The sequence below is a fragment of the Mastomys coucha genome, unplaced genomic scaffold (genome assembly GCF_008632895.1).
Source record: "Mastomys coucha isolate ucsf_1 unplaced genomic scaffold, UCSF_Mcou_1 pScaffold3, whole genome shotgun sequence".
In the NCBI taxonomy this organism is placed as follows: domain Eukaryota; kingdom Metazoa; phylum Chordata; class Mammalia; order Rodentia; family Muridae; genus Mastomys; species Mastomys coucha.
The window spans coordinates 31314654-31328784 of record NW_022196909.1 but is presented as its reverse complement, the minus strand read 5'-3'; the positions used below and the strand labels follow the sequence as shown (position 1 = coordinate 31328784).

Sequence of the window (14131 nt, the reverse complement as noted above, 5' to 3'; positions counted from 1 at the left end):
TTTCCATACTGAGTAATATTCCATTGCTTGAATCCACAACAGTTTTATCTTTTACCCATTCACACACCACACAAAGTTATGGCTCCTGAATTTTGACAGCTGTGGATGAAGCTGTCCTAAACACCCCCATGGGTTTTTGTGTAGACATGGGCTTTCAACTTCTGTGGGAAAATACCAAAGAACGATTGCTGAATTAGACGGTAAGATTATTTAGTTTATTTAATAAGAGACTCCCAAACTCTCTTTTCATAATGGATTTTTACAATTAAGTTTGTAAAAAATATGTCCTTAAATGAAATGCTTAATAACTCCTGAAACCTTTCAAAGGCAGGCAAACTTTCACAATGAATAGTTATTAAAACAAAATGAAATGGGTAAGGCTATATCGGGTCATTGTGGGTGAGCATATAAAGTCCCATAGCTACATTGGCAGTAGAAATGGACAAGCAAACAAAGGAACAAGCAGGGTATCTACCCTAGGAATTAAATAAACAAGCATGAGAGAACAGGATTAGATATAGCTCAGACCTTTCATTAGTAATCATTCTTAGTCCTTTGTCCTTCTAAAAATGTCTGAGTGTTATTTTCAGCAGAATCTATTATTTAAATTTTATATGATTTATTTTCCCACATGTGATAGAGTCCAGAACTGGAAGTAATCTATTCTTCACATTTTTGTTGCGACAGTAGGACAAATGAACCTATGCTGTCTCTACTATTATTTTCCCATTTAATTTTACTTACTAGCTCTGTATCTATGCACCGAGGTAGCTGGTTGGTCATTGCCTTTCATGCAAAGAACAAGAAAAATGTCTTGGCTTATGAAGAATATACCCCTTTCCTTACCCTGAGTGTGAGGCATTTTATTTACAAAGACAACATAGATGCAAACCTATAAAACTTGACAGAAAGAATCTAGGTGCCTGTTTTGATTGCTCCCCGTTCTGTTAAACAAAAACTTGGGTTTGTGGTCTGTGATGGAAGTGTGATCTGTGAACTTAAAAGTGTATAAAAGTCATTGCTAAGCACTGCAGATCTACAGTCATCTCTTTCTGTATGACCACTGTAGAATGCTAAACACACACACACACACACACACACACACACACACAGCGTATTTCCCTGTGCCATTTTCTCGTACATGCAAAGTACTTTGATCCTATTCAGCCCCTTGCTACCTGCTGTCACCTGTCTCCTCTCTGTTGTCCCTTTCCATTTCTGCAACTACCCCTTTTGTTGTCCAGTTTCCCCGCCACTCACATCCACACATGAGAGATACCACACAATGTGTGTCTGTGAGAGTTTGGCTTTACTTCTATGCATTTTCAGGAAAAAAAAATGCCACAATTTTAATTCTTCTTCGTGGCTCAATAGTTTTCATGGCGTGTGTAGACATCACATCATCTAATCATCCGTTGCTGATTGGATGACGTGGATATTATGAAAAGAGTAAAAGAGAAAATAGACGTGCTTGCATCCTCTCCAGCAAGTGATGGACTCTTTGGGGGTGTGTCCCAGGAGTGATAATGACATCTAAGAAGATGACCTTTCTCGGCTTGTTTCTGAGGGTGAGAGGAGATGTCACCGGCCTTACGGGGTTGTATCCAGAACGTTTTGGTATACGCCATTAAATGTTAAATAAATTATTCCAATTTGGTCACAATGAAGACTGGAGACCCTGAAAGGGATGAAGATGAATGGCCACTCTGAGGCTGTATTTCTAGCTCTCTGCTGGTCCCCTTCACTGGATGCCATGCAGCTAGCTCTCTGAATAGCCCCGTTCAGCTGAGAATGCCAGCAGTTCCTTATTCCTCCTGGAAGATGAAATCCTTCAGTTATATTTTCTTACTTTCATATTAGAAGCCAGTGACTAAGTGTGCCAGTGTCTCTGGCACAAGGTCTTGCCCATCTTGGCTTTTTAATCCCATTCTTCCGGTTTAAACTGCTCTCCATTCTCCTCAAATCTAAAAAACAAACAAACAAACAAACAAACAAACAAACAAAAAACATTAGTTTTCCTGAAAACGTATCAAAACCTCAGGAACCGCCTATGGAACAAGTCCAACTTCCATGGCCTTCCTACCATCCTCATAGGCTGTCTGCTCACAGTCCTGTATGTCACACTTGCTCTTGCTCAACACTGACTACACTTCAGTACAGGGCTCACCTCTGTATCTTGGGGTTTCCTCTTAGATACCCCGACCCAGGTACAGAGGACTTCCAGGACACCTGCTGACTGCTGCCTTTGACTTTCTCCAAATGGAATGTTCCTTCTTGGATGTCCTGTAGGTCCCCGCTAACCTCCTACCATTATACACACCACGGGATATTGTAATTCTGTTTAGGTGCCAAAAACTTCCTGTGAATTCCTTGAAGAGACTGCATTGTTTCATATCGACTTGGAGTGTCTTGTTCTTTTGTGACTCTAGGAGTTAGAGAAAAAAGCACGTTGTGCACACATAAAAGAGATAAATACACGGGGTCACCAACTGTCTCATTTTTTTTTTCCCTTAGCAAACTCAATCCCCCGTCAATTGTGTATTGCGCCCACCAGCAATACAGGTTTGTTGATTGCTTGTTTTTAAGCACAAACCATCCAGCCGTTCTTTCCCTCTGAGCACTGTCTCTCTATAGGATCCAAACAAAGAATGCACTTGGGCAATCACATCTACGCTTTACAGGAGTAAGACATTTCTGTGTAAGGGGAAAACAAATAATTACAGTGCCTACGTGCATCCTTGTGTCATGGTGGGTGGTAGCGTCAATAGATGAAGCATCATGTTTAATTGATGGTGTTAGCTGGGAGCATTTTCCAGTTTAACTTCTTCAAGTAGAGTTTTATTGGACTCACTGTGGCTCTCGAGGAGGTGGAGAGACAAATGCTCTCTGTTTTCCATTTCTGGGAGATTACTAATGCGCTGTGTAAGTTTTTTTGTCTTGTTTGTGCCTTCTCTTTCATAGTAAGGTCAGCTCTGTGAAGACATGGATCCTGTGTTGACACCACCCCCGGGTGAGAAGATAAACATGACAGCAGATAGTTTCTGAATGAACAAATCAATGGTGTAGTGAGCTATATAATGATTCTATCAAATGCTATTGATACCAGTGCTATGGAAATGAGTTACTGTCCTGTCCCATGAAAACTGGTTTTGTTTGTTTGTTTTGTTTTGTTTTTTGGCAACACTTTCTGAGTAGAAAAATAATTTTTTTGTTTTGAATTTAAGGTAAGTCTTAAGTTTGAAAATAGTTGATGTAAATCCACTTATTGAGTGTAAATACTGATACAGACAATGCTTATCATTGGGCATGTAGATTAATTTTTTTTCTTAAGAAGCCTGTCGGCCTATAATTACTCTACCAGACATTATCATATCCCCATAGGGATGAGCTATCCCATTTTAAATATCACAGAAAATTTTCATTAGACCATGAATGGAAAATGTAATGGGAGGCATATATGGAACCTGAAATCAAAAAATTTAAAAAATATGACACATGGACTAGGTAAAAGCTGTCTCAGCCATATGTCCAGAAAATGAAAACATGTTTATTTTTAATTATGTATATGTGTCTCTGCATGTATATGCACATGAATGCAGTGTTCTATGAATGCCGGAAGAGGGTATTAGATTCCAGTGAACTGGAGTTACAGGTGGATGTAAACCATACATGTAGGTGCTTATCGGCCTTTGGAAGAACAACAAGTACTTTTAACCAGTGAGCCATGAGACATCTTCCAGTACATCCCAGCAAATCTTTATTATTATGTATATTTAGTGCATGTGTGTGTGTGTGTTTGTGTGTGTGTGTATGTATGTGTATGTATGTTTGTGTGTGTGTGTGTGTGTATGTGTGTGTATGTTTGTGTGTGTGTGTCTTATCACCTGTGGGTCTTGAGATCACACTCTACTATTCAGGTCTACTAGCAGGTATTTTTATCTGCTGAGCCATAATGGCAATCCAAATAAATTCTTTAAACCAGCAACAACACAATATTTTTGATAGAATAACCATTAAGTTATTCTGGCGAGTGTGTATTTCTCTGTGTGTTTCTGAGTACTGTGTATGTGTGACTGTGTATGTGTGATTGTGTGGAGACCAGAGTTCGATGTCGGGCATCTTCTCCATTTGCTTTCTATTTCATTTTTTGAGGAAGGGTCTTTTCACTGAACCTGAAGTTTGACACTTCAGGCAATCTAGCTAATTACTGACTTCCCAGGGTCATCACACCTCTGCCTCCCCAGTTCTGAGATTGCAAGTATGTGCTGCTATACCAAGCAATGATGGATATCCAAACTCTGTCCTCCTCTTTGAAGGACAAGCACTGCATTGGCTGAGCTTTCTTCCCACCTCCCTATTTCCAGTTTTGCTTGGAGCAGAAGAAACGCAATCTGGTCAGGAATCAGGTTACATACTGACCAATGCCCTTCAAGGATTTGTGTCTTTAGCATGTTTGTAGAATTTTCAATACTTTCTACTAAGCAGTAATTAACATATTGACTATGTGTTTTACAATTAATGATGTGAAAAAACTCGCCGTGGGACAGTGCTTTATTTTGCTGCGGATGTCAGTGTGTTGTTATGTGCAAGTCACTTATTATCGTTGAGTAAGTTGGAATTTTCACTGAAAGTTTATTTGCAAGCAAGACTCACCCATTGACCCATAGCATTCTTTTACATTAAATGTCTCTATTGCAATCGGAGTTTTGACAGTAATTAGCTTGCTGCTCATAGACCAACTGCTTTCCCAATTTCATCTTTCTTATGTGTCAAGGGAGCTTTGTAGTTTTTTCCCCTTACACTAAAATTCATCATGAAAATTCCATAACTACTTATGTAATTTTGAACATAAACACAGAGGACAAAACACTCCATGTTCAACTTAACTGACACTCTTTATGCCTATCAAGTATATTGTTTTGCCAGTGATTAATCATTGGTACAGACTGTGAGATTTAATTCATTTGTGCCAGAGGAATAAATACTTGAACATTTCCAATCTGGAAAAGGACAATATATTTAATAGTTTCTCCCCTTTAATTTTCATTTATTAAGAAATAAAATTTCTTATTAGAGTTTATTATAAATTATGATATTTTATTATAAATCTTATTATAAATAAGAAATATTTCTTTAAAAGAAGAGAGAATTATATATAATAAAAACTTTAAGTTTAACTCTTTCTTCACAATTAGAATGCTTAAATTGTCTCATGGCTTGGAAAAATGCACACGTCCTTGTCACTGTACATGAAGTTTACTTCTATTCATTTTCTTATTTCTTCATTCATATATTCTTTTTTAGAATGGAAGATAGTAACCAACACTGCAGAATAAAACAATAATTATCTTCTAAAAATCAAAAGTCTGTTCCCATTAAATTTATGGAGATAAAGTTTTGCTTGGTTTTCTTTCTAAAACTGCACTGCACACACACACACACACACACACACATACATACACTACAGCACATAAAAGATTAATTGGTTGAAGTCTGGCAAATATTAAATACATATTAAACATATTTGTGAACATGAACTTAGTCTCCTTGTCTTGCTCCCGTTCTCAATTCATTCTTAACTGGAGAAAAGCTTGGGCATCTTTTATAGCTCACAACTCGTAGGCCTCCCTGGCTCTTTTATGGGTGTGCACTAATTCACTGAATGCAGTTGATTTGATTTCTGAACATAGTTTAGGAATTCTTTCCTTTCCTCCTCAATGCTATGAAACAAGAGATGAATCTTTATGAATTTAATTTTCTTCCAGGGAATCTACTTTGTGTGAGTTGTTATAACAGGGCTATAGATCTTCAAGCAGGCTGGGTGGGAGGTACTATATCTGAGCTGCCAGATTTCATGGCTGGTGGTTTTAAAAAGGTCTTATCTCCTGGTGCAGAAGACTAACACTTTGTAGAATTCATATGTTCAGGAATTGTTGAGCACTGTCTGACTTTATTGGCTATCAAACCTAGTTTAGAAGCTCATTAAAGACTCTATTTCAAACTTAACAGATAAATAATCACTTCTGACTGTTGTTAATGAACATTTATTCTAAATTTTTTGAAAAAATAAAGGGAGCATATATTATGTAATCTTACCATACCCAAGCATAACGTCTAATTTGTTTGTGTGTGTGCAGTTCTTCAAGATAGATTCCTTTGAGTGTATTCTTCCCTTAAAACTGGGCTCCCAAGGTCAATTCCTGGTATTATTAGCTATGTGTTTTACAGGGAGGTACATACCTTATATATGTGAAATATAGGAAAGACAACACTACCTCATAGAATTGTGTGGTTCTAACAAAATCTGCACATACAGAGCATAGACCCAGCATATGGTATATATTCAGTAAAGGTATTTATTTGTTCATACATAATAGACTACACATTACACACTTTCTGTTTTCTTCTTTTCTTATTTAACATATTCTAAAAACATCTCCGGGTTTCCAAGTGATGTCTACATGCATTAACTTTAGTGACAAAAGTCTTGTCATCATGACAACGTCTGTAGTCCTCCACTGATGACAACTAGTCGAGCCAGATCGAAGTTTTATGGTGTTCAAGGAACAGCTGAATTGAAAGTGACTCAAGGACACACTCGTAATGATTGTAAACTGGAAGGCTGGTGAGGGCGATCGTGAGTTCAAAGCCAGCCTGGGCAACAGGCTGTGCCTGTTGCATAAAACCAAGTGACACAAACCAAAAAGCCAAACAAAGCAGAAATCCTGATCGATTATCTTCCAAACAATAATAACAACACCAACACCAACAACCCAGAAGTATCTAAAGCAAATAAAACCAAGCCAAACACCACAGCACGTCAAATGAACAATCCGCCCCCTCCCAAAGAAAGAGAAGAATAAATGGACAGCTGTATCACTAGTCTTAAAGGAGTTGAATGTTAGTCATTGGTTCAGTCGAGACATGCCAGTACTCGTGAGGCTGAGGCAGGGTATTTACTACAAGAACCAGGGCTGCATAGCAAGCCGGAGGCCAGAGAGGGCAATGGAACTTGTCCAGGGATTATAGATCAGCTCTCACTTTCAAATAAACCCGTTTCCATTTCATTCTTTATTTTGTTAACTTGTGGCACCATCTAGGAAACGTGTTTTATATGCACAGATATTTAAATATGCAAACAGCCATGGAATTTGAATTATATATACAGCACCAGAGGTAGATTTATGTATACTATGTGTCTATATAACATAGAGCGCATAATACATATATGTATATACATATGCATGTACTCTGAATTATATTAAGTAGTTTATTAGAAGTGATAAAAATAGTTCAGAGGACTTCTGAAAATATTTTTGAAGATGATTTCCTTTTCTTTTCATGTTTCTTCTATAATTTTGTTTTTCCTTACTCATCTAGTGCTGCCTCCAAGGGCCATACCCTTAAAGGAAGCTAACTCATCCTCTCCCTGTGGCTCTCAATTACAAGTAACTTCCCAGTTAGCTGATGAAACGTTGTAACCACCTACCTCCCTGTTCCATGGTAGGATTTTGTCTGGCTAGTGCTTGAGCAGGTCTTTTGCACATGATCACAACTGCCCTTGGTTCATATGCACAACTGCCTTGTCTCTGGAAATATTGTTTCATTGTAGTCATCTACCACCCTGGCCAGATCTTTCTGCCCTGTTTGCTGGGATGGGCAAAAGGGGGATGATATAGATGCCCCATTTAGGGCAGAACACTCTGTGGTTTTGTTCTCTGTACTTGGCCAGTTGTGGCTTTGAGTTATCACTGATGCAAAAAGAAACTTCTCTGATAAAATTTGGAAGATGCCAAGAAGTGCTTGATGACAGTAGCCTGATATAGCTGCTTCCTGAGAGGCTCTGTCAGAGCCTAACAAATACAGAGGCAGATGCTTGCAGCCAACCACTGGACTGAGCACGGGGTCTTCAATGGCGGAGTTAGAGAAAGGACTGAAAGATCTGAAGGGGTTTGCAACCCTATAGGAAGAACAATAATATCAATCAACTAGACCCCTCCAGAGCTCCCAGGGATGAGACCACTAACCAAAGAGTACACATGCAGGGATCCATAGCTCTAGTTGCATATGTAACAGAGGATGGCCTTGTCAGGCATCAGTGGGAAAGGAGGCCCTTGGTCCTGTGAAGGCTCAATGCCCCAGTGTAGGTGAATGCCAGGGCGGGAAGGTAGGAGTAGGTGAGTGGGTGGGGGAGCACCCTCATAGAAGCAGGTGGGGAGTGGGATAAGGGGTTTCCAGAGGGGAAACTGGGAAAGGGCATAATATTTGAAATGTAAACTAATAAAATATCGAATAAAAAATACTTAAAAAATTGAAAGATGCATTAATCTATAGAAACAAGTCAGTATTTAATATGACTTATGTGACAAGTCATATAAGTTTAATATATATGTTATATGTTCGTTATATTATGCACATATTAGAATATGTTATATGTTACACTAAGATATGTGTTGTTACTGGCCTGCAGTAACGTTAAACAGTGGGTAACCTGGAAAAATGGAGTTAGAAAGAAGAGCAGCTTGTAGAGAGAGTTAGGGATAGTATAGAGTGGCCACAGACATACCTACCCACGTGGAAGGGTAAAAATTAGACGGGAGACTTTACTGCTCAGCCATCTTGCTTCTTTAATAAAATGAATCCTTTGTTCTCCCAACAGGTATATTACCTGGGGCAAAAACCACTCCCCCCAAAATACGTCAGTGTAACAGTCCAATCAGTGACTTCCTTGTTACTCTGTGGGGGTGGAGCTTTTGAATGTAACTGGAACCAGGTTTCGCTCAACAGGTGGGCAGCCGCAGCCCTGGGGCCGTGGCAGTGGGGAGGGAGTCCACAATGTGTTACATGTTAATCAACACATTAAACATATATCATACATGCATGTTGTAGGCACATTCTATTAATCATGTTATATAATATGTATGTTATAGTAAACATGTTTAATATAATATATGTGTTATATTAAATGTTCACTATATTGTTGTTATATACTATTATGTTATATTAACAGATGTTAAATTAAGAATATAATATGTTATATTAAACATATATGTTAAATATAACATACATGTATATTAAACATATGCTAAATAAAGTGTATATGTTATATTTACTATGCATATTTAATATACTCAACATATGTATATATTAAACATGTATTTAGTGTAACATATGTTAAATATAACATGTATACTTATATTAAACATATAAACATGCATTAGCAGAGGAAGAGTAGCATTCCTCCCCTCCCCTATCTATCTATAGGCATTCGTTACCAATAATGATTCCAGCTATGGGGTTTGTGGCCCGGACCTTACATGGAATCCGAAAGCGGTTGCTTATTCCAATGTCATTTGTGCTACTATAGCATCAGTGGGCAAATTGTGCCAGGCCTCTTGTCCCTGTAGCACACACGGTTCTCAGCTGGGTAAGAATCATGATCACGATTCCTCTCTGGTGGCTTACATGGTACCTTCCAGCACTATGAAGACTACCCAATAGGGATGAAGCTTCCTGGTTTCTGCTGGCTTGATTTCTCCATGTCCTATTACTCCAGTATGTGATGTCTTCAGAAACAGAAGGTGTTTTCTGTCTTCCCTTACCTTAGCTCCAAATCCACATCCATAGAATTTAAGGTTTGCTTGAGTTAGCCCCGACAATAGAAAATATTCTTTAATTGGGATATAGTGGCTGTGCCATCTCAGGACCTTGAGTGTGTTGTCTTTCTGATTTTTCCTCTGTGAAACAATTTTCAGAGACTACCTTGGCCCCAAGAGGCCCATAATCCTTTTGATTATGTTGATTTTGGAGCCAGTGGTGTGCCAGTAGCCTGGAGCCAGACAGAGTGTGCTGAGCCGCACAGAGCAGCAGGTGCTCTTAGCAGCCCACACGGAGAAGCAGTGGTGTATGAGAGACGATGCTCTTCAGAATGTAATCACAGTGGTCCATGCCAGCTCTGGTTCTAGCCAGGCTGTGTAAGCTTCGTACTCATTACTTCCAGATTTGAAAAAAATAATGAGGACTAAATGAGATAACGCTTGTGTTAGAGCAAAGCTTTAGCTGTCACTGAGCCTGGCAGAGTCAATGCCCAGCCAGTGGTAATTGCTGAAGTAATCAGGACCTATTCATGTACTTGGACAGAGAGCCAGACTCAGATTAGCTTATGCAACATTCAAAATAAATTGGCTTACACAACACAAAATGTCATACTTCAAATCCCCAAGGAGCTTAATCTTTCCTACATCTAGAGTCAGGGGACTTCATGAAATCCACTTCATCTTTCAAATTTTCCTTCCACTACTTAAAAAAGATAAATCTCAGACAAATTATTTCTAGAATTTTCAAGCTCTCCCTGTAACTCCTTGGATGCCGTGGTCCTTGAAGTTAGAGATCTCAGGAGGACAGGGTGTATTTCTTAGTAGGTGTAGAAAAAGAAATCTCAAGGAAGTTTGTGATTAGTTGAGTTGGGGAGCATATGACAGTTATCCGATCACTCCAATCTTTTAGACCAGGGTAAAGCATTTCTCTGGTTGTGTGGGAAAGGTGATAAATCTACCCTTCAGGCTCTTGCTGTGTGCCTCTGTCACTATGATGGGCTCCAACTTCTTAGAACTGTGAGCCATCATAAACCCTTTCTCTCCTGTGTTGCATTGGTCGGGTGTTTTGCAGAGAGTACATATCAATTAAACAATGCAAAACAAAACACACACACACACACACACACACACACACACACACACACAAGACCACAATCTTTTACTTTTGCCATGTGGGATAAAATTATACGTCTTGATTCAATTTTCTGTGAGAAGTCGTAGACAGAAAGCCAGAGGTTTACTAAGTACAGGAAGCACTTCATAACTGCAAAACACACTTAACCTGTGTAGTTACTCTGTAAAGTTGCAGTCCTAACGAAGGCCTACTGCCCACTGTAGCTGAAGGATAACAAGAATCTACATGCATAGGAGGCATCCATGGATATCAAAATCCCTGTTCATACAAGTGACTAATTGCAAGTTGCTCCCTGGATTTATCTGAAATCATACTGAGTTCCTAACATAAGATAAGCAAGGGTCTAATTAGGACATACTCTACATGAAGAAAGGATGCAACGAACTTCAAAATCTATGTGTGACTGACAATAATGACGTAGGGATAATTATTCTATGATCTGATTTATGGAAGAGCAACAGAGATATTTTTCTGGTTGCGCCACAGAATGTGCTTGGGGTGCACCGGATGCTTCAGTTTGACGCTCCAGCCCCTCACTGGGTTTCTGGACTCACTCCTTTCATTATTACCACTGACATCAGCAGAGAAATGGGTCTGGGGGGGAAGATAGCCCATTTTCTTGTGTGCTAGAGAACTTTAAAAGCTTTTAAAAAAATCACGATCTCCTTTCTTACAATACAAATGTAATTTGGCATGATTATGTGTTTCCTGTTCTTGCCCAACACTGTGCAAGCCATGAGTGGTGTAGGTAAGACGGCAACTCAGGTTTCCTCAACTGCAAAATCTTTACCTGGACTTCCCACCAGCCGGTCTGAAGGTTCTTGCATCTCCTTTGTAGCTTCTTTTAAGGATCAGTCTACAAGCAAAGCCATACCATACTATGCGCAAGACTAGAGCCACAATCCATGGTCATGTTGTCAAGGTGTCACCTTTGGTGGAGGGTGCTTCTGCCCCGGCTGAGGGTGCTCACACATTCCCTGCCCTTACGCTCTAGCCACCAGCTCTTCTCTGTCCAAGGTAAGCACTGGAGATTCCCCTTAGTGCAGCCTGTGTGAATCTTTAAAATCCCATTATTGGTTTCTGAAGGCTTTCATCCATCACCCACTTATGATGAATCTCTAACAAAGCTTTTGCCCCTCCTCTCACTTTCAGATTTCCTCACCCTCAATAAATTTCTGGGTGAAGCCACAATTAATCTCGAGGAACCCATTAACCTTGTTCATATCAGAGTAACCCTGGAAGTTTTTGTACTTTCACATGTGTTTAGCACTGGGAACTTACCCCCTGGGGGGGAGTCTCTCCTTTCACCATGTGCAGAAGGGTAAGGAGGAACATTCTGAATCCTGTTCCCATTTATCTCTGGTTCCTAGGTAGGCTTGCCTCTCTCCGAGGCTTGTTGGTCTTCTAGAGTTTAGACTGGCTAGTCAGTCAGCATTTTCTCCTCTCCTCTCTCCCCCACTCATCATCTAATAAAATTCTCTGTGTTCCACTCTCTGCTCTTAAGTGTCATTGTTCAATAATTAATTTGTATTAATAATTTAAACCCTTCAAATTGTACGGAAAGTTTAAACCTTTTATTCAATCGATTTAAAAGAAAAAAGAAAACTTGCTCGGTGTTTGAGTGACGACATTTTTTTCCTCTCCAGAAAGCATCATCTCTTTGCATTCAGAAAGTCAGCTAACTCTAAGTTACTCTGCTTCCAAAGGTAAAAAGGGTTGATTAGTTCATCAAGATTCTGCAAGAGTCCCTTCAAATAGCACAGTTATCTGGGAGCAGACTGCCGAGCAGGGAGAGTCATGCTCAGGCTCTGAGCACAAGTTTTTACATAGTATGATTGGTATGTGGCAGGGACACCTCTTATCACTCATATGTATTTCCCTCACTCATCTGCCACGAGACCTGCGATTGCAGCCTTTAAAAAAAAATACTATTTCAAATTTAGGCTTTAGAAACACCTTGGAAGCATATGCAAATCACCCAAGGAGGACTTTCTTTCCAGACATTAATAATTACTAACATCCCATTGAGACCTGGTAATGACCCCCAGAGTGTCAAAGAAAGAGGTTAAGAAGGTGACATGACTTTTGGGTGGGATGGTGTCATGGTGTGAATATGCTTGGCCCAGGGAGTGGCACCACTAGGAGATGTGGCCTTGTTGAATGTAGTGTGGAGGGGTAAGTTTGAGACCCTCCTCATAGCTGCCAAGAGGACAGTCTTCTCCTGGCTGCCTTCAGATGAAGATGGAGAACTCTCAACTCTCCTTCTTCCAGCACCATGTCTGCCTAGACAATGCTGTGCTTCCTGCCGTGATGATGATGGACTGAACCTCTGAGCGTGTAAGCCAGCCCCAGTTTTATGTTTGCCTTTGTATGTTGCCTTGGTCATAGTGTCTCTTCACAGCAATGAACCCCTAACTAAGACAGATGGGATATCTGCAAAGCTTTATGTTAGCCCCCATCTGGACTGTGCGCAGGAGAGTCAGAATAAAGGGTTTGCAACATAAGTGATGTCAGAATGAAGGGTTTGCACCATAAGTGATTCGGTGGAGGGAAAAGTACTTATACTGTTGAAACAGGCAGTGTCTGGGAAGACGCTGAAATGCGTGTGTCTATTTTTCAATTTTGTTGGAGGCTGAAACTTATTTTTAAAATGGATAACTTAAAATCAATACTTGTTTCTCTGCCTCTTATGACAGGAAACTGTAACAGAACAAAGTAAAGACCTGAGGTATATGATTAAATTGGCAAAACATGTTCCTCACAGAATGGCCTAACTGAAGCCACAGATTTAAGGAAAACCACAATGATGTACATGTGTCAGATGGGAGTTTTCCCATGTTCCCCTCTGAGAACAGACTGGTTAGGTTCAGTTAACTGACAGGCTTCTGTTAAGATAAACCCTCAAAAAGTATAGGCTCGATGAAAAGAAAAGAGTGTAAGGACTTGATAGTGTGAATATATTTTTTAAAATAACTTTTATTGAACCTGTTCTCCTATGATTTCATAATGTAAATAGTACATTTTGATCTCTGGAACTCCCCTCATCTCCTCCTACCCAGATTCCTTCCATTTCCTACATTAATGTCTTTGTTTTGCTTTGAGACCTACTACGTGACCCTGCGTGACCACCGTTTTGCAGTCTGTTGGATATTTCAGTGCGTATATAGTTAAAAACAATGAGTACCTCCCAGCAAGAATCCACCAATAGCGAGTAGTTCAGCAGGGATTAATAGGGCTACCTGGGCCATCTCTGATCATTCATTGACTGTTGACAAACCCAGTCTTCTGTTCGCCCCACATCACAGGCAGCCACAGCTGCTATGAGTCTGTGTTTGTAATGGCTCTATCATGTCCAGAAGGCACTATTGCTTAACCTTTCTTCCCATCTTATGGCACATCC

At 39.7% G+C, this 14131-nt stretch overlaps 1 long non-coding RNA gene across 3 annotated transcripts in view; it reads left to right on the top strand.

The window, feature by feature from the left end:
* LOC116075241 overlaps positions 1–14131 on the top strand; it is a 117444-nt gene that overhangs the window by 87167 nt on the left and 16146 nt on the right. The gene's annotated exons all lie outside the window — the stretch shown is intronic.